Raw genomic sequence first — 21658 nt, forward strand, 5'->3', positions numbered from 1 at the left:
ACAATGTGTTAAGGGACTGAATTAAGCACATTACAATATTATAGTGTTGGTGAACCTATGGCACAGGTGCCAAAGATGGCTCACAGAGCACTCTCTTTGGGCACCTTGCCAATGGGAGCACACAGAGAGTAAAGTGGGCAGTTTATAGGCAGCAGAGGTGAGAGGGAAAGCTATACTCTCCCTCTTTGAGGACATTCCTCACTTCACTAGCCCCTCCACCAACAGCCTAATGAGGAGCACTTTCTCCCTCCCCTGTGTGTGATAATGTGGGGAAACAGTGCAGGGGTACACCCAGCACTCAGTCTTTTTTATTTCTTTCTTTTTTTAAAAAATAATATTTTATTTGATCATTTCCAAGCATTATTCATTAAAGACAAAGATCATTTTCTTTTCCTCCCCCCCAAACCCCATAGCTGATGCGTGATTCCACTGGGTATCACATGTGTTCTTGATTCGAACCCATTGTCATGTTGTTAGTATTTGCATTAGAGAGTTCGTTTAGAGTCTCTCCTCTGTCATGTCCCCTCAACCGCTGTAGTTGGGCAGTTGCTTTTCCTCGGTGTTTCTACTCCCACAATTTGTCCTCTGCTTATGAATAGTGTTTTTTCTCCTAAATCCCTACAGATTGTTCAGGGACATTACACCTCTACTAATGGAGAAGTCCATTACGTGGGATTATACCACAGTGTATTATATTAGTCTCTGTGTACAATGTTCTCCTGGTTCTGTTCCTCTCGCTCTGCATCACTTCCTGGAGGTCGTTCCAGTCTCCATGGAATTCCTCCACTTTATTATTCCTTTTTGCAAAATAGTATTCCACCACCAACATATACCACAATTTCTTCAGCCATTCCCCAATTGATGGGCATCCCCTCGTTTTCCAATTTTTGGCCACCACAAAAAGCGCAGCTATGAATATTTTTGTACAAGTCTTTTTGTCCATTATCTCTTTGGGGTACAGACCCAGCAGTGCTATGGCTGGATCAAAGGGTAGACATTCTTTTATGGTCCTTTGGGCATAGTTCCAAATTGCCCTCCAGAATGGTTGGATCAGTTCACAACTCCACCAGCAATGAATTAATGTCCCTACTTTGCCACATCTCCTCCAGCATTCATTACTTTCCTTTGCTATCATGTTAGCCAATCTGCTAGGTGTGAGGTGATACCTCAGAGTTGTTTTGATTTGCATCTCTCTGATTATAAGAGATTTAGAACACTTCTTCATGTGCTTATTAGTACTTTTGATTTCTTTATCTGAAAACTGCCTATCCATGACCCTTGCCCATTTGTCAATTGGAGAATGGCTTGGATTTTTGTACAATAGATTTACCTCTTTATAAATTTGAGTAATTAAACCTTTGTCAGAGGTTTTTATGAAGATTTTTCCCCAATTCGTTGTTTCCCTTCTGATTTTAGTTACATTGGTTTTGTTTGTACAAAAGCTTTTTAATTTGATGTAGTCGAAATTATTTATTTTACATTTTGTGACTCTTTCTAGGTCTTGCTTGGTTTTAAAGTATTTCCCCTCCCAAACTTCTGACATGTATACTATTCTGTGAATTTACTTATGGTTTCCTTCTTTATGCTTAAGTCATTCACCCATTTTGAATTTATCTTGGTGTAGGGTATGAGGTGTTGAACAATTCCTAATCTCTCCCACACTGTCTTCCAATTTTCCCAGCAGTTTTTATCGAATAGTGGATTTTTGTCCCAAAAGCTGGGATCTTTGGGTTTATCATATACTATCTTGCTGAGGTCTCTTGCCCCCAGTCTATTCCACTGATCCTCCTTCCTGTCTCTTATCTAGTACCAAATTGTTTTGATGACTGCTGCTTTGTAATATAGTTTAAGGTCTGGGACTTCAAGGCCCCCATCACTTGTGTTTTTTTTTTTCATTATTTCCCTGGATAGCCTTGACCTTTTGTTATTCCAAATAAACTTTGTTATGGTTTTTTTCTAAATCAGTAAAGAAATATTTTGGGAGTTCCATGGGTATGGCACTAAATAGATAAATAAGTTTGGGTAGGATGGTCATTTTTATTATATTGGCTTGTCCTATCCATGAGCAGTTAATGTTTTTCCAATTGCTCAAGTCTAGTTTTAGTTGTGTGGAGAGTGTTTTGTAGTTGTGTTCATATAGTTCTTGTGTTTGTCTCGGGAGATAGATTCCTAGGTATCTTATTTTATCTAAGGTGATTTTGAATGGGATTTCTCTTTCTAGTTTTTGCTCTTGAGCTGTGTTGGAGATATATAGAAATGCTGATGACTTATGTGGGTTTATTTTGTATCCTGCAACTTTGCTAAAGTTGTTGATTATTTCAATTAGCTTTTTGGTTGAATCTCTAGGATTCTTTAAGTAGACCATCATGTCATCTGCAAAGAGTGATAACTTGGTCTCCTCCTTGCCTATTTTGATGCCTTCAATTTCTTTTTCTTCTCTAATTGCTACTGCTAGTGTTCCTAGTACAATGTCAAATACTAGAGGTGATAATCGGCATCCTTGTTTCACTCCTGATCTTATTGGGAATGCATCTAGTTTATCCCCATTGCAGATGATATTAGCTGATGGTTTTAGATATAGATATATATATATATATATATATATATATACTGTTTATTATTTTTAGGAATAACCTTCTATTCCTATGCTTTCTAGTGTTTTTAATAGAAATGGGTGTTGTATTTTATCAAAGGCTTTTTCTGCATCTATTGAGATAATCATGTGATTCATGTCGGTTTGCTTGTTGATGTGGTCAGTTATGTGGATGGTTTTCCTAATATTGAACCAGCCCTACATCCCTGGTATAAATCCTACTTGGTCATGGTGGATGACCCTTCTGATCACTTGCTGGAGTCTTTTTGCTAGTATCCTATTTAAGATTTTTTCATCTATATTCATTAGGGAGATTGGTCTATAGTTTTCTTTCTCTGTTTTTGACCTGCCTGGTTTTGGAATCAGTACCATGTTTGTGTCATAAAATGAATTTGGTAGAGCTCCCACTTTGCTTATTATGTCAAATAGTTTGTATAGTATTGGGATTAGCTGTTCTTTGAATGTTTGATAGAATTCACTGGTGAATCTATCGGGCCCTGGGGATTTTTTCTTAGGAAGTTCTTTGATGTCCTGTTGGATTTCATTTTCTGATATGGGATTATTTAAGAATTCTATTTCCTCTTCTGTTAGTCTAGGCAGTTTGTATTTTTGTATATATTCATCCATATCATCTAAATTGGTGTATTTATTGCCATATAATTGGGCAAAGTAATTTTTAATGATTGCCTTAATTTCCTCTTCATTGGAGGTGATGTCCCCCTTTTCATCTTTGATGCTATTAATTTGCTTTTCTTCTTTCCTTTTTTTAATTAGATTCACCAGTACTTTGTCTATTTTGTTTGTTTTTTCAAAGTACCAGCTTCTTGTCTTATTTATTAAATCAATAGTTCTATCACTTTCGATTTTATTAATTTCTCCCTTAATTTTTAGGATTTCTAGTTTGGTTTTCTACTGGGGGGTTTTAATTTGATAGCTTTTGAGTTTTTTTTATTTGCATTTCCAATTGATTGATCTCTGCTCTCCCTAGTTTGTTAATATATGCACTCAGGGATATGAATTTACCTCTGATTACAGCTTTGGCTGTATCCCAAAAGGTTTGAAGGGTTGTCTCGCCATTGTCATTTTCCTCGGTGAAATTATTAATTGTTTCTATGATTTCTTCTCTAACTAAACGATTTAGGAGTATCATATTGTTTAATTTCCTATTAGTTTTTGATTTGGTTTTCCATGTACCATTACTGATCATTATTTTTATTGCCTTGTGATCTGAAAAGGCTGCATTTATTATTTCTGCTTTTTCTGCATTTGTGTGCCATGTTTCTGTGACCTAATGTATGGTCAATCTTTGTGAATGTGCCATGTGGTGCTGAGTAGATGGTGTATTCCTTTTTATCCCTATTTATTTTTCTCCATATGTCTATTAATTCTAATTTTTCTAAGATTTCATTCACTTCTTTTACATCTTTTTTATTTATTTTTTGATTTGATTTATCTAAATTTGATTATGGTTGGTTTAAGTCTCCCACTAATATGGTTTTACTGTCTATTTCTTCCTTCAATTCTCCTAGTTTCTCCATTAGAAATTTGGGTGCTTTATTATTTGGTGCATACATGTTGATTAGTGATATTTCCTCATTATCTAAAGTCCCTTTTAACAAAATATAATTACCTTCCCTATCCCTTTTGATCAGGTCTATTTTTGCTTTGGCTTTATCAGATATCATAATTGCAATTCCTGCCTTCTTTCTGTCAGTTGAGGCCCAGAAAGTCTTACTCCATCCTTTAATTCTGACCTTGTGGGTGTCAACCCGCCTCATGTGTGTTTCTTGAAGACAACATATGGTAGGGTTTTGAATTCTAATCCATTCTGCTATTCGTCTACGTTTTATGGGTGAGTTTATCCCATTCATGTTCAAAGTTATGACTGTCACTGGTGGACTCCCTGGCATTTTGATATCCTTCCCTAATTCTAACCTTTCTTCTTCAGCTCTACCTTTTAGTCCAGTGATTTACTTTAAATCAGTCCCCCTTGTCCCCTCCCTTGATATGTTTCCCTTTCTAGTCCCTTCCTTTTTGTTCCCTCCCCCTCCCCTCTATTCTTCCCTCCCTTTTTTGTTTTCCCTCCCCCCTCCCCCCTTGGTTTTCCCTTCTCCCTTCCCTTGTTGGGTAAGATAGAATTCACGATCCTAATGGATCTGGATGTTCTTCCCTCTCAGAGTTGATTTCCCTGAGAGTAAGGTTTAAATAAAAACTCTCTTCCTCTCCTTCTTATAGGAGTTTTCTTCCCCTCCCCTTCCCATGTGAATCTTTGTGTGAGAAAGATTATTCTATTTGGTCTTTCTTTTCCCCCTATTTACACATTACATTTTCCCCACATGTTAGTATACATAGATTAATATAAATATAGTCCTTATAGAAGAGAGTTTGGGTAAAAGAAAAAGATAACATTTTTCTCCTTTTCCCTTTCCTTCATATTTACCTTTTCAGGTATTCCATGCTCTTTGTTTTTCAATATCGGACTTTCCACAGAGCTCTGGTCTTTTCTTTGCAAAAACTTAGAAATCTTCTATTTTGTTGAATGCCCATACTTTCCCTTGGAAGTATATAGTCAGTTTTGCTGGATAGCTGATTCTTGATTGAAGACCCAGCTCTCTTGCCTTTCTGAAAATCATGTTCCATGCCTTACAGTCATTCAGAGTGGAACTTGCAAGGTCTTGTGTGACCCTGATTGGCATTCCTTTATATCTAAATTGTCTTTTTCTGGCTTCTTGTAGGATTTTTTCTTTTGTTTGAAAGCTTTGGAATTTGGCAATTACATTCCGGGGAGTTGTCTTTTGGGGATTTAGTGTAGAGGGTGTTCTGTGAGCTCTGTCAGTGGCTGTATTGCCCCCTTGTTCTAGAATCTCTGGGAAATTTTCTTTGATTATATCTTGTATTATGATGTCGAGTTTGCTGCTTATTTCTGGCTTTTCTGGAAGTCCAATTATTCTTAAATTATCTCTTCTTCCTCTATTTTCCAAGTCTGTCACTTTGTCAGTGAGATATTTTATGTTCTCTTCTAATTTCTTGATCTTTTGGCTTTGCTTTATTGATTCTTGCTCTTTTACCTGCTCTTTGTCTTCCAGTTGCCTAATTCTGACCTTTAAAGCCTGGTTTTCCTTTTCAGTTTGGTCAAACTGGTTTTGTAGATGCGTGAATTTCTTTTGCATTATTTCCCACTTTTACTCCCAGAAGGCTTCCATCTTTTTTATCCTTTCTGATTCAAATTCTTCATGGATTTGTGGAGAGTTTCCATTTCCTTTGGAAGGTTTCGGAGCATTTGCTTGTGTTTCCTCTTCTATCTCCTTTGTATTTTGTATTTTTGCTCTATAAAATGTGTCCAAAGTCGCCCCCTTCTTCTTGTTTTTCTTGGAATTTTGGGGCTTCTGTGCTTCTGTAGAGTTTGCCATCTCTATCTGAGTGGGGAGGACTAGCTTTTCTTATCTCTGTCTGGTGTTCAGAGGTTTTAGCACTATGCAGATTGTTCATTCTATGCAGTTGTTTTTCTGTCTTCCTGGGGAAGCCAGGAATTGTTGGTGTTTCCTTGTTACTGCCCTCCTCAGTTCCCTCCCGATGCTTCTCTGTTGCCTTACTTCCATGCTCTGAGCCTGGCTTGGCCCTTTCCTCAGGGTGTTTGTTTCTGTGCCTTAGCTGGCCAGGAGAGCCAGCACTCTGAGGGGGGAGGGGCCTCGGCTTCCCGAAGCTCTGAGGGCTCCTGATAAGATTCACTTTGTCTGGGTTGAACTGAGTATGCTTTGAGGCAGGGACCTTGAGATTTGGATGGAAGGATCCAGCCAGGGGGCTGCAGGCTCCCCCGTCTCTTTATGTTTCCCTGCTGTCTGGGTGCCCCCGCAACTGGGTCAGGTTGTTTTCAGGATGTGGCCTTCAGAATAGCCGGCTCCCGAGGCCCTTTTGCCAGCCCTGAGCGTTACTGTTGTTTCCGAGGACCCTGCTCTCTGAGGGGGGAAGGATCGTGCCTTCCTGGAGCTCTGAGGGCTGGTGATAGGATTAACCTCAGACTGAGTATGCCCTGAGACAGGGACCTTAGGTGAGACTCAAATGGAAGGATCTGGTCAGGAGGTTACAGGCTCCCCGTCTCTCTCTGTTTCCCTGCTGTCTGGGTGCCCCCTTGACTGGGTCAGGTTGTTTTCAGGAAGGGGCCTTCAGGATAGCCTGCCCTGAGGCTCTGAGGTTCCCTCTGCTGCCTCGGACTCAGAGCTCTGGGTTGGGGGGATGGTTCCTGGGACCTTCCTTCTGCCTACCCCTTAGGTCCGAGTGATCTCGTGTTCTGGCTTTTGGGGGGGGCATACCTTTTGATCCAGGTCCAGGTCCAGGAGGAGGATTCCTGGGGTCTATGCTGTTGTTTGTTTTGAATTTTGGTGCCTTAGGAGCATGTAGTTTGATTTTGGTAGGGAAGGGTCTCTGGAGATCTGAACTTTAGCTTTCTCTAAGCCACCATCTTGACAGGAAGTCCCAGCCTTGGGAGGGGCTGGCACTCCATCTCTAATAGTTCACCATCACTGGTATAGACTATTATGATAGTATATATTTAGAATTGGAAGGGACCTTCAAAGTCATCTAATCTAACTCATTCACTTGATGAATGAGATTTGGGAGAATCTAATGGAAGAAACAACTTGGTCAAACTGGTAGTAAGTGAGGGTCAAGATTTGAACCATGGATCTCTAAATCCTTGACCATCATTCTTTCCAAGGTCATCATGCTTGTGTTTGAGAAAGTAGAAGGTTAATTTTAATTACACACACATCTTACTCAATAATTAAGTAATAAGATGTATACATATGTAGATTGATTTTAAATCCTATTTTATATTTATAATATAATGATGATAATAAAAATAAATGCATCGAGTGGGCTTATTTTCAGCACAAATTTTCTGAAAATGTGATATTATGGATTATATTTCTATTCACAAGTACTTTTTCAACCACTAATCATGATTACATTTTTGTCTTTATAACAGCAATAGCAGGAAACCCTGTTTAATGCAAATAAGATGTTGTAAATAGTAGTAAAATTTGTATTACTTTGTTTAATAAACCAGAGAACTCTTTGTTCAGCCATAGTCAAAACATAATAAGATTTTCAGGTTCAAAAAATATTTCAACCTTTTATGACAAGACAAGTCTATTAATTGTTTTTCAGGTGGATTAAGTTCAAATGTATCATGTTTGTCCATGACAACTGGGTTCCCTATATATTTGTATTTATAAATATTTTAGTCTTTGGAATAAAAGGAGAATTTCTTCTGTAGACTAGTCAAGTGATTTATAAGATTGACTTTGCCTTCTTTTATTTTATTTGCAAGGCAGGGTGGTTTTAAATTGGGAAACATCAAAAATAATATTTTATAAATTTCTTATCTGATCCACTAACATTTTTGCACACACATAAAAAGTCATTTTGTCTTTCTGAATCAGAATATAAATGAAAAGGTTTTGTACTGATTCATTTAAAGCACTTGGTGTTTTTTTTCAAAAATATTCAGTACTTTTACTTTAAACCTAAACATGGAGGGTAAGGGAGTTACAACGAAGGCAAATTGCTCTCATCTGCTACAATTTGGGTCCCCATGCTGCAATTCTGGCAGATTTCCATAAGGGCATCTTTGTAACCAGGATTACAGTGCTTTTGTTACTAGTTGAGGGATGAGGGGAGGGAAAGAGAATTACATACTTCTTCCTCAAAAGAAGGGAAAAGGGAGCCATTAGGTAATATTACTTGAGTAAATGTGATTCTTGAAGAGTATTTGTATGTCAGGAAGATCCATAGAGTTAGGAAGCTAGAAAGGATCGCCCAGATCGCATATTCAAACTCTTCATTTTAAAGAATTGGGTCACAGTGGATCACAGCTAACTAGTGCCAGAGTTTAGATCAGATGTCAGGTCTTCCAACTCCCAGACTAGTATTATTCTCACTGTATTTTACTGTCTCCAATAATAATACTTTTAACCTGCTTGAGATCAAATAAAAGCAAAATGAATTCATGTAAGAAGTCAGAGATTTGTACAGTTGAAAAAAAACTATAAGGGAAAAGTTCCACAAATGTTTTCAGTCTGTTGATTATCCCCAATTGATCTGTATATAGTTTGCTTATACATAACTCTTTACATGTTGTCTCCCATATTTTTTATTTTGTGAGTTTCTTGAGAAAGAGGCTGTATTTCATCTTTCTCTATATCCCCAGTGCTTAGCACAGTGCCTGGCACACATGGGCACTTAATAAATTCTTGACAACTGACTAAATGGCATAGATATTTTTATGTAAAAGTTGGGTTATGATGGGATTGCATAGCTCCATAATGTTCCATATTATGGATGAAAGATGTGTCTTTTGGATCATGACTAAAAGGCAAGAGTATCAGGGGGGAAACTTCCGTTAAGGAATCTGAAGTTACATCTTCTTAGATGGTAGAGGCCCTGCTGCCATTCATTCATCTGCCTTTTCCATCAGCACCTTTGTAACATCAGAAGATATAATGTATTAAGACTTAAAGCCCTTCAGGGAAATTTATTTGTTTCCTTTCACTGCACACAATCTGGTTCTGTTAGTTACCTGGGAAACAGACAGATGATGCCTGTGTTACTCTGTGTTACTAGAGTCTCCTTCACAATATATAAGAATACCATAATTTTTTGACAAATAAAAACCAGATTCACTCAAAAAATTAGAATGGATAATCTGTTTTTTGTTGTTCAGTCATTTCAGTCATGCCTGACTCTTCGTGACCCCACTTGAAGTTTTCTTGGCAAAGCTACTTGAGGGGGTTGCCATTTCCTTCTCCAAGAATCTGTTTAGCTATTGGCAATAACATGTCTTTATTGTATGTCAATTAATTTTCATTTTAATATGCCTCTAACAATTTAATAATTTTATAAATTAAAAAAATTAGCATTTTTTCTCCATCTTACTCCACCCAAATGGGGAAAAAAGAAAAATATAACCCCCTCATCATAGTTGAGTAAAATAAATTCTCACTTTGGCCATGTTAAAAAAATGCATTAATTTTTATTCATATTAGGGCATCACATCTTTGTGGGGAAATTAGTAGCATTTTTCATCATCAATCATTTGGCAACATGAAATGTTAAATCTTTAAGACTTTAACAAGTTTTACTAAAATGACTTTATAGTATAATTTTTTCTCCTGGTTCTTATCATTTTTATTCTTATCATTATTATTCACTCCAAATCATTTCAGACAATTCATCTTGGGTTTCTGTGAAACAACCTCTTTATTCGTTTCTTACAGAGGAATAGTAATCCATTCAGCCATTATCCAATGAATAGGAATCTCCTTATTTTTTGGTTTTTTGCCACCACAAAAAAAGTGACTATATTAAAGCATCTCTAAAGAGTAATATTTTGTTTCTTCTTTGCCTCTGCTTATTGCCTCAATCACTTTTTCTTGTCTTATTGTTAAAGCTTGCACTTTCAGTGCTACACCAAATAGAAGTAGTGACAATTGCCATCCTTGCTTCATCTCTGATATGAAAAAAGAACTTTAACTTTTCTACATTACATGCAATATTGGCTCTTAGTTTTAGAAATATACTATTTACCATGTTAAGGAAAGGTGCATTTATTCCTGTTTTCTAGTATTTAACAAAAATGGATATAGTATTTTGCCATATTTTTTCCTGTCCATTGATATAATCATATGATTTTTGTTATTCTCATTATTAATATGGTAAATTAAGTTTATAATTTTCTTGATATTAAACCAACTCCATAATCCTGACATAAATCTAATCTGGTCATGATTTATAAATATGTGAGCTTTTACTGTAACCACTACATTAATATTTTACTAAGATGTTTTGCATCAATGTTTATTTGCGGATATGGACTAATAGTCTTCTTTATCTGTTTTGACTCTGCTTCATTTAGATATCAAGATTGTAGTTGTGCCAGAATGGTAATTTAATAGGATATTTCCTTTTGCTATTTTTGCTAACAGTTTGTGTAATAATGTACTTCATTAATCTTTGAATGTTTGATAGAATTTGTTTATGAATCCATCTGGTCATGGAGGAATTTTCCCCTTTGAAAATTCATTGATGATTTATTTAAATTCTTTTTCTGAGATTAGATTATTTAAATTATCTATATCTTCTGTTATTCTAAGCTCTTTATGTTTTTGTAAATATTTTTCTATCTCTCTTATTGTCATTTTTATTTGCCAGATTGTTGGGCAAAATAGTTTCTAAAAACACTCTTTATTTCTTCTGAATTAATTGTGGGTTCACTTTTTCATTTTTCATACTAGTAATTTGGTTTTCTTCCTCTTTTAACCAAATTACTAATGGTTTATCTACTAAAAAACTCCTACTTTAATTTTTAAAATTCTTTTTGCTTTCCATTTCATAAATATCCTCATTAATTTTCAGAATATCTATTTTAATATCTAGTTTGGCTTTTTTAATCTATTGGGGTTTTTTTAGAGATTTTTTCAGTTGTTCTTTCTCTTTTCATTTGATGAAAGTACTTAGAGATGTCAATTTTCCCCTAATAATTGTTTTGGCTGATGCCCCCAAATTTTGATATATTGATTCATTTCGTCATTGTCTTTAATGAAATTGACTATCTTTGGCATGATATTTTTACTCTTTTGCTTATCAATTCTTTATATTTAATTTCTTCTCTAATTGATAGAGAATAAATCCTTTATTCAATGGTAATTTTATTTAATATAATTTATTGCATTGAAGCTAGGAATAACTGAGTTGAATATTACTGCATTTTTTGCATTCCTTTGCAAGGTTTTTATGCCCTGATATATGTTCAGTTTTTTGTGAAAGTTCCATTTACATCTGAAGTATATGGAAACTCTTTTTTTATTACCATTCAATAATAACCAAATGTCTATTATATATAACTTTTATAAAATTTCATTCTAGTCCTTTACTTCTTTCTTTAACTTTTATTATATTTGTCCATCTGAGAGGGATATATTAATGTTCCCCATTATTAGAGTTTTACTGCTTTTCCCCTCTCTGCAATGCATTTAACTTTTCCTATTATTATTTAGATCCTAGGCATACATGTTGAACATTTAAATTAATTTATTGGATTTTTTATTTTTTGCAAAATTTCATTTCTCTGCTTATCTTTTTTCAAGCTGTCTATTTTTATTGTGGCCTTATTTTAAAATGTGATTACTTGGGGGCAGCTGGGTGGCTCAGTGGATTGAGAGCCAGGCCCAGAGATGGGAGGTCCTAAATTCAAATCTGGCCTCAGACACTTCCTAGCTGTATGACCTGTAGTAATAATAATAATAATAATAATAGACTATATTGATTGGTAATTGATAACTAAAGATCAGGCAATTATCTTCTTTCTCTCTTCCTTCTTCCATTTTCCTCCCTCTTCCAGTCTCCCTCTTGCCTCCCGCATTTTGGTGATTCTCCTTCTGGTTGCTCTAATTCAACTCAGAGTGAGTTTATGATGTTTCATATGAAATATTCTTTCTCTTCTTTATCTTAAGTAAGGAGTTTATTTGGGGAAGACAGGAAGAGATAAGGAATGGAGGTAAGAGGGTTAAGGATTTCCCTAATACTACAAATAGTCTTAGGTTTGAGCATGTTGGAATATAGTTCAAATGAGAGAAATGGCTGATGGGTCTGTAAGTTCAGTCACTACCATCAGAGTCAGAGAGATATCTTGACTTTCATCCTTCTTTCTTCTGCCTTCAAAGTCACCAGACTTCCTTCAGCTTGAGTCTCCAAAGTCCAAGAGAGAAAAACTAGCCTTTTTCCCTCATACAAACCACATAAGGTCCAGCCAGCAATTGGTTTTGCCTCCAACGGTTTCTCCTGGTAGCATTCCAAATAGAACCCTCTCGTTTGACTGGCAGGTCATCACTCAGCTACTGCTTCTGCCTTTTTGCATGTTTCCCAATTTCTTTTCCACAGACCCTGGGCAAGTCACTTAATCCCATTGTCTAGCCCTTACCACTCTTTTGCCTTCTAAGATGGAAGGTAAGGGTTTAAAAAAATGTGATTACCACTCCTACTTTGTTGAGTTCATATGAGGTATAATAGATCTTTTGTTCCAACCTCTATTTTAATTCTGTGTGAATTTTTATGTTCCAAATGTATTCTGCTTTCTAATCTATTCTGCTATTCTCTTTATTTTCTGAGTGAGTTTATCCCATGCACATTTGTATTTATGATCAGTTTGTTTCCTCCATCTTATTCTCTTTATTTTTTATCTCATCTCCTTCTTTATTAAGGTTCTCATTAGTTTATGCTTCTGCTCAATTCAAAAATATCCAAGAATTTTTTAACTTTGCCTTGAACCTCCCTGTTCTCTTCCATCTTCCCATTACCCCAATAGTTTCATCTCAATCAGTCAGTCACCTAACATGCATTTATTTACCTCCTATTTTTCCAGGAATTATACTAAGTGCTTAAGATACAAATAAAACCAATCCTTGCAGACAAGGAGCTTGCCACAAATGCTGCAGGAACACAAAGGCTTCTTTTTTCCCCCATTTGAATAAGTTTATTTGAACACAGAGGCTTCTAATGGGTTGGAGAAGGGATGGAAACAAGGTAGGTGGAGGAGGAGATTTCAAAGAAAGCAATCTCATAGCAGCCCTGATGTGGAAGAACTCTGAAGACAAGATGTGGGATCAAGAACAGGTCCTGCTGACTATGTAACCAAGTCATTTGACACAAGTCTGTACTTCATCTGTAAAATAAGGATAAAAACACTTGCATGGCACCTTATGGGATCATTATGAGGTTCAAATGAGGAAATGCACATAGAGTACCAGGTAGCTTTTCTTTGCTATGTAATTATATATAAACGGTATTATTTTTTTTTGCCATCTCAGTGGGGGATAAGCTAGAGGGAGGGAAATAATTTTGAACTGAAAATAAAAATAAGGGGCAGCTAGGTAGCACAGTGGATAGAGCACCAAGCCTGGAGTTGGGACAACCTAGGTTCAAATCTAGCCTCAGACACTTCCTACCTGTGTGACCCTTGGCAAGTCACTTAACCCCAATTTCTTTCTCCTCATTCTTTTGTCTTAGAATTAATACTAAGACAGAAGGTAATTTTTTAAATTAATTGTTAAGTAACAAAGCTTGCCTTTGGATCACTTCCACATTGGGTAATCTGAATATACTTCAAAGGCAACCCCCATTACAGCTATATAAATGCATTTCAACATATCAACATATTTTCTTGTTCTTATAAATGTAGTTTATTATATGGCACTTTTTATTCTTGTAATAGAAGTGGGATTCTATCCCTTATCTTCCTTTCACACTTGGCATCCCTTCAATACGATTCTGCTCATCATTAGTAACTAGAATTTGCATACCTTTCTACAGTTATAAAGCATTTTACCTGTATCATTTGTTCTTTATAGCAACTCTAGAAGGTAGGTGTCTATTTTACAGATGAATAAATTGAGGTGGAAAAAATTAAATGACTTGCTCAGGGTCATAATCTAAGTAGGATTTGAACTCAAATCTTTCTGACTCTAATGCCAGTACTCTATCCACTACATCACCTAGTTGTTTCCCACAGGCTTGAAGTGCTGTTTTTTGTGCTCACAGGACTCAAAAAGTGCAATTAGTTGCCCTCTAGGTCACTCCAGCCCTGTAGCTATTTTGATCAACAGGCATATTTTAGTTGCCCCCCAAAACACTCTTATTGTGGATGAAGTTCTCTACTCTAGAAATTGGTCTTCTTGGCCCTCTAGAGTACTCTGGCTCTCCTTTGCCCTTCTTCTGCAGCCCCCCAGAGAAGTAGCAGAGACCTAGTAATTCTTCTCTGGATCACACATGTATGTATCAGATCAATATCCCCAATGCTGATTAATAGCACTAACTGAAGCTCTGGAAAAGTCAGCTCCTCATAATGTTTTCTAATTTTCATGTTTTTATTCTAATTATTTTCTAATTCAGGGACCTAGATCCCTGGAACCCGAGCTTCAGGTTCTAGGGAGGTGGGAAGTGACCAAAAATTGAGGGAGGGAAGCAGAGAGGAGAGTTATGCTAAGTTAGGGAAATATTTCTCTCCTTTGTCTGAGATGCAGTCCTTGAACAGGGATGACTCAGGGATTTTTGAAAAAGTCTGTTCTGGAGTGGGACACCATCTCTCACTATTCACAAGTATACACCAGCACCAGGACATTCTAAAGTAATGACTCTCAAGGTAAGGGTCCCTGGGTTTATGGAGAAACCCAGGTTTAGACCCTGAGGATTGGTTCTATACCAGGAGGTTTTCATCTTTTCTGTGCCATGGACATGTTCCTGGAAGTAGAAGGATGGGACAAGAAGTCAAATAGACTTGAGGATGCTCAGAGTGCTTCCTGCAGCCAGCTCTGCAGATGGACCTATCTACAGATATGCTTCCTGCCATCCCTAGCTTAAAGAGAGAAGGTAGAGTTAGTCATATACTCATTCATCTAGTTAGGAGTAGAGAATGATGGGTCCTTTGACTCTTGTCCAATCCCCATTTCCCCAGGACCAATAGCTCCCAACTCCAGGCATTCAGTTTCTTCTACCCAGAATTATGAGTTGGAATAGACAGTAGCAGTGGAGGATTTCTGAAGCTTCAGGGATCTGTGATAATAGTACCAAGCTCCCAGCACGTCTGAACTTCTGAAATTGAGGAATAGTGGCAGGGCAAATTTGGGGAGGACTTCTGATTAGAGAAATGCAAATTAAAACAATGCTGAGGAAGCTATCAACATCTCAAGGGTCAACTGAATCATCGGGGGAGGGGGCTCTCAGAGTTCTCAGGCCTCAGACCATCATATCATTCCCCCCAAGCCTGTCTATAATTATATAGGAAAAATGATCAAAAAAGAAAAAAGCACCTTTTTTTATGGAGACAAAGAGCAAGATACAGGCACAGAAGGAGGCAGTAAAAGCAAAGGAAACACACCTAAAGTCCAAAATAAAAATATGGGTTAGACACAGATTCTTGAAGGACTAAAAAAAGGACTTCAAAAACCAATTAGGAAAGGAAGAGAAAAAGTGGGAAAGAGAAATGAATGTGATGCAAGGAGAAAGTGATGGAAGAAGAAATGAAAGTAATACTAGAAGAAATGGGCCAATTGAAAAAAGGAAAACCAAAAACTGGCAGGAAAATCAAGTCTTAAAAATCAGAACTGACCATCTAGAAAGTAGTGATTTCACAAGAAATCAAGAAACAGCAAAGCAGGATCAGAGAAATGAAAAAATAGAAGAAACATGAAATATCTTATTGCAAAAACAACTGACCCAGAAAATAAATCTAGAAGAGACAATTTGAGAATTACTAGACTACCTAAAAGCTATGATTAAGGAAAAAAACCCTTTTATATCATAAGAAATTATCAAAGAAAACTGCCCAAAGATCTTCAAACAAGAAAATAAAATTGAAATTGACAGAATTCACAGATCACCTCCAGAAAGAAATCCTCAAATGACAACTCCCAGGAGTATAATAGCTAAATTCAAGAGCCAAGCCACAGGAAAAATGCTTCAAATCAGGATCACACAAGACATAGTGGCTTCTACATTAAAGGATTGAAAGGCATGGAATATGTTATTTAGGAAGGCAAAAGATCTGAGTTTACAACCCAGAGTGACTTATCCAGAAAAATTGAGTATATTTTTTCAGAGGAAAAAATGTACATTCAATAAGATAGAAAATTTCTCAGCATTCTTGAGGAATAAGCCAGACCTATACACACAAAAAAAATTTTTGTCCAAACACAAGATACAAGAGGAGCCCAAAAAGGAATAATGAACTGGAGGAATTCCATATGAACAGAAATATCCTCCAGGAATTGATGCAGAGCGAAAGGAGCAGAACCAGGACAACATTGTACACAGAGACTGATACATTATGGCACCATTGAATGTAATAGGACTTTCTACTAGCAGCAATGCAATGATCCAGGACAATTCTGAGGGACTTATGAGAAAGAATGCTATCCACATCCAGAGAAAGAACTGTGGGAGTAGAAACACAGAAGAAAAACATATGATTGATCATGTAGTTCAATGGGGATATGATTGGGGTTTGGGCATTAAAAGATCATTCATTCTATTGCAAATATGAATAAAATGGAAATAGATTTTGAACAATGATACTTGCATAACCCAGTGGATTTGCTTGTCAGCTCCAGGAGGTGATGAAGGAAGACGAGAGGAGGAATCATGAATCACATAACTATGGGAAAATATTCTAAAAAAAATTCTGAGTTAACACTTCACACCAAGCCAAATGACCAATATGGCAGCAAAAGAAAGTAATAAATGTTGGAGGGAATGTCACAAACTTTGGACACTAATAAATTGCTGGTGGAGTTGTGAATTGGTTCAACAATTCTGGAGGGCAATTCAGAATTATGCTCAAAGAGATAATAAGGCAAAATACTTGTACAAAAATATTTATAGCCACACTCGTGATACAAAAAAATTGGAAAATGAAGGGGTGTCCATTGATTAGGGAATGACTGAACAAATTGTGGTATATGATGATGATGGAATATTATTGTGCTGAAAGGAATGATGAACTGGAGGAATTCCATGTGAACTGGAAAGACCTCCAGGAATTGATGCAGAGGGAAAGGAGCAGAACCAGGAGAACATTGTACACAGAGACTGATACATTATGGCACAATTGAATGTAATGGACTTTGTTACTAGTAGCAATGCAACAAACCAGGACACTCCTGAAGGACTTATGTAAAAGAATGCTATCCACATTGAGAGAAAGAATTATGGGAGTAGAAATGCAAAAGCAAAACCTTTGACATCACTTATCATATGTATATATTGGTATGTGATTTGGGGTTTAGGCTTTAAAAAAATCGCTGTTTAGCAAAAATGAATAATATGGAAAGTTATCAAGTGATAACATTTGTACAACCCAGTGGAATTGCTTGTTGTCTCTGGGAGGTGGGAGGGGAAAAAGGAGGGAAAGAAAATGAATCATGTAAACATGGAAAAATATTTTTAAAATTTTCAATTAAAAAAAAAGAATCTTGGGCCTGAATTCAAGAAGACTCATCTTCCTGAGTTCAAGTCTGGCCTTAGACACTAACTGAGTGATCCTCGGTAAGTCACATCACCCTGTTTGCCTCAGTTTCCTCATCTGTAAAATAAGCTAGAGAAGAAAATGGCAAACCACCTCAGTATCTTTGCCAAGAAAACTCCAAATAGGAACACAAAGTGTCTGATAGGACTGAAAAATAACTGACTCATATTTTGTAATATGTATAAATTGCCTTGCAACCCTTTCATTTAAATACTTTCCACTAGCCTAGCTTCCCAGGGGCTTATTAGCTAGTGAAGCTATCTTCAGGAGCTTCACTGTTATTTCCAAAAACGTTCTTCCCTTCCTACGTCCTCTGTTATGAGTGAGAGTCCTAATGTGGAACTCCTCCCCACCCACTTCCCCCGCACCCTGCAACCTTTAACTTTCACCTAGACTAGAAGCCACAGAATCCACTGTTTTGGTTTCTGCTGTGAAAAATTATACACAGGCACCAATGGGAGCCTGAAAACAGATCCTTCACTTCTGATTTGTTCTTTTTCCCTTTTCAGGAATGGTAGTGCTCTCTCTCTCTATCATGGAGCACCGTTGTCATTCTTAGCAGAAGACCATGAAATAACAGCTAGGATTGCTGGAGAATGGAGATGGTCCTGTTCTCCTCCATCTCTCTTTCTGGGATATGTCTGAGTATGAATAATTGATGTATTATGTGTCACTAAAGGTTTGTAGTAGGTGGTTTTCTTTCTGTTTGGACATACTTCCCACTTTGGTTGGTTGATTACTGACTTACTACTGTAAGCTGTTCTCTGACCTGAATTGGGTCCCCCACTTTCAACCTCAGGATAGAATGGGCATCCCTGTGCCAGGTTTATTGCACACTCTTTGCTAACATGTCAGTCTGCAAGCCACTCGGGTTAGATTTTTCTTGACTGAGAACCAATAATTTTAAGTAATTGTAGCTCACCTTTGTATAGGGCTTTACAGTTGTGATATACTTTATAGATATCATCTGGTGTGCAGAAAAAAAAGTACTGCATTTTGAGTCAAAGGACCTATTCCAAATTCTGAGCTCTTCCTCTTATTACAGGTCTTATTGCTTGTTATTGAATTGTTTCAGTTGTGCCCAACTCTTCCTGGAGTCAGGAAGGCCGAAGTTCAAATCTAGCCTCAGATACTTACTAGCTATGTGACCCTAGCCAGTCACTTAACCTAGATTGTTTCAATTTCCTCAAAATCTATAAAATGCACTAAAGAAGGAAATGGCAAACTACTCAAGAATCTCTGCCAAGAAAACTCCAAATGAGGTCCTGAAGAGCTGAACATGACTCTAACAATGCAACTTCCAGTGCCCTATTTTAATGTAGTTTTATGGGTTTTTTAAATTTTTGTATATTTTAATGTAACTTCCAGGGCCATGATGCCATGACCAGACTCTGAAAACCACGGGGAGTGGAGTGAGATGTCAGACAAATGAACACCATGAAAGCACTGATTGAAAACTTGCAGTCCAATCACATGCCAAGAGGTGACTGCTGACTATTAATACTGCTTGATTGCACTTGTTGAGGCTTTCAAGATCAATTAATATCAGAATGGCTAAGATGCTTTATGCTTCTTCTTGTTTCTCTGCAGGGAAAAACAGGTAAGACAGTATAAAGGCATCATTCTACTGAACTGATTTCCTTCTTTCTTCCTTTATCTAAATGTCTTTCTCAACTCATTTCTTGCTGTTACTAAAGAAAGTTGTATTTTGAATGGATGGGAGGGGGAGATGAGGATTTTGACCTAAATTGAGTTAGACAAGGCTAACATTAATGACATACTAATGGATCCACAGGGGGTGGGGCACTGTGCCATACTCTTTCCATTAAAGGGTTCCTGTTCATTCAGGTTGGACCAGGTGCAGCCTTTCAGAAGCTTAGCCTCAATTGAGAGAGGGTAGAATCTGGGTACCAGCACATTAGGCACTCGGCAGTCCAAACCAAGTTCCAGGCTCACCAAATGACAAATTCAGATGAACCCCAAACATGTGTGGGTCTTCCCAAAGGGATTAAGCTCTCAGGGTTTGTTAGAATCAGATCTTTAAAAACCAGTGTCCCAGTGTCCAGCATTAAAGAAATGCTGTTGGGCCCACTGCATCCATTCTCTCCTCCACTAAAAGCCCCCTCTGCACTGGACCCAGGAATGTTATTTGGACTGGGATCAACACTGGATGAGCCTGGCCTCTAATAAAAGGTTCCTTTTCTCACTTCCTTTGCTTATTAAATTCCTACTCTGGTTTCTCAGAGAAAAATTTATGGCTTTCCCAAAAAAGGGGAGGAGTATGGGAAATGTTTTGACCTCTACTTTATTCAAGTTGAATCTTGCCCATTCTAAATCAATTATTTTATCCCTATGCTATTATCCAGTCTAATGTGATTCATAGGGGAAGTGATTATTTCCTTTGTAATTAACATTTATTAATATACATTTAGTTAGTTAAGGATTATCAACCAATCTTAATACGTAATATAATTATGACAAATTAGATTAGGTTAAATAGTTGTATAGATCCTTTGAACTTGTCAGAACATGAACTTGCCTAACCACAAAAATGTCCTAATTAGAGGACCTCCACCCATGTGACCTGGTAAATAAGTGTCAGCATGGGCAAGGGAACCTCTGGACCTAAGTTCTGCATGATAGAAATCTCATGATTCCCTATGGAAAAACCTTTGGTTATTTTAGGAGTCCCTTTGTCATTTCCCTCCATTGCCCAGCACTGAGTGTTATTGGCCTCCCTATGAGCCCATTGGGCTGGTTAGCCTGTTGCTCTGTGACCACAGTAGGGTGGGAAAGTATTTTTGCCCACCTTTGACCATCAGTGAGACTGTATGTTTTGTGTTGCATCATCTGGACAGTCTGGGACTTGAGGGTTATAAAACTTGTACTCTGGAGCATGGAGGAGTCTCAAATTATGAGGAAGGTCTAGGAATCTATTCATTGAAGGGTTTCTTAATGAATAGCTGTTGACTTGGAGCTCTGCCTCAGTGGTTTCATTGCAGATTGGATAAAATTTCTCAGGTACAGTTGGTAAATATTCAATATACAATATTAAGTAGGCATGGAAAAAGCATCTGTTTCTTATATCCAAAAGAAGTGCTAAACACAATAGACTCTTAAAATCATGTATATCCAAGGAGTGTAATAGAAATGGTAATCTGTGTGGAAACTATTTCTGGTTGTGGTATCTGGGTACTATGGCTTACTAGAGGGCTGCTAGTATGAGGACACTTGAGGGCTGCCTAATTAAAATAAGGATAGATGAGAGATACTGCTAGAGATAGAGGGATGCTGCTACAGGGGAATGCTCTGGGGTTTGCCTACTGATCACTATTTGGTGGCTAATGTATCAGTATATTTCCTAACCTCCTCCTCCCTTTCACTCTCTCCCTTCTTCCACCCTCTACCTCCCCCCCCCCCAGTTTCTTCTGAAACTTGTGGCTTCATCCCTCTCCCCTGAGTGAACTATGATATTTATGAGGAAAAACTTCTTCCTTCCCTTTCTCAGGTAAGGGATTTATTGGGATAGCAGGACAAGGAAACTGAGGTGAGAGGGATGAGGGTTTCCCTAATCTAAAGTGAGGAATATGAGGGTTCAGGAAGTCACAGCTATGACAGAGGGACAGTCAGAGAGATGGAGGACAACAGTTGAAATCTTCTTTCTTCTTCACAAAGCCACCAACAAAAGTCAATTTCCTTTCAGCCTTAACTCCCAAAGCCCCCCTCAAGGGTCCTTCAGCCTGGGACAGAAGCTAATAGGATCAGTTCAGCTTCTTCCCCCTACAGACAGGCTTGCCTCCCTTGGTCAGAAAAAAAAACCAGAGAGAGCCAAAGTCTCCTTTCTTGGTCAGTCACCCCTAGAGAGAGAGAGAGAGAGAGAGAATCAGTTCCTCTCCCCCTGGTCAGCTTCAACTGCCTCCTCCTCCTGGAAACATTCCATTTGGAATCTTCATCTTGATTGACAGATAGGGCCCCAGCCTTGTTTCTTACAT

Source organism: Monodelphis domestica, chromosome 2 (genome assembly GCF_027887165.1).
Source record: "Monodelphis domestica isolate mMonDom1 chromosome 2, mMonDom1.pri, whole genome shotgun sequence".
NCBI classification, from domain to species: Eukaryota; Metazoa; Chordata; class Mammalia; order Didelphimorphia; family Didelphidae; genus Monodelphis; species Monodelphis domestica.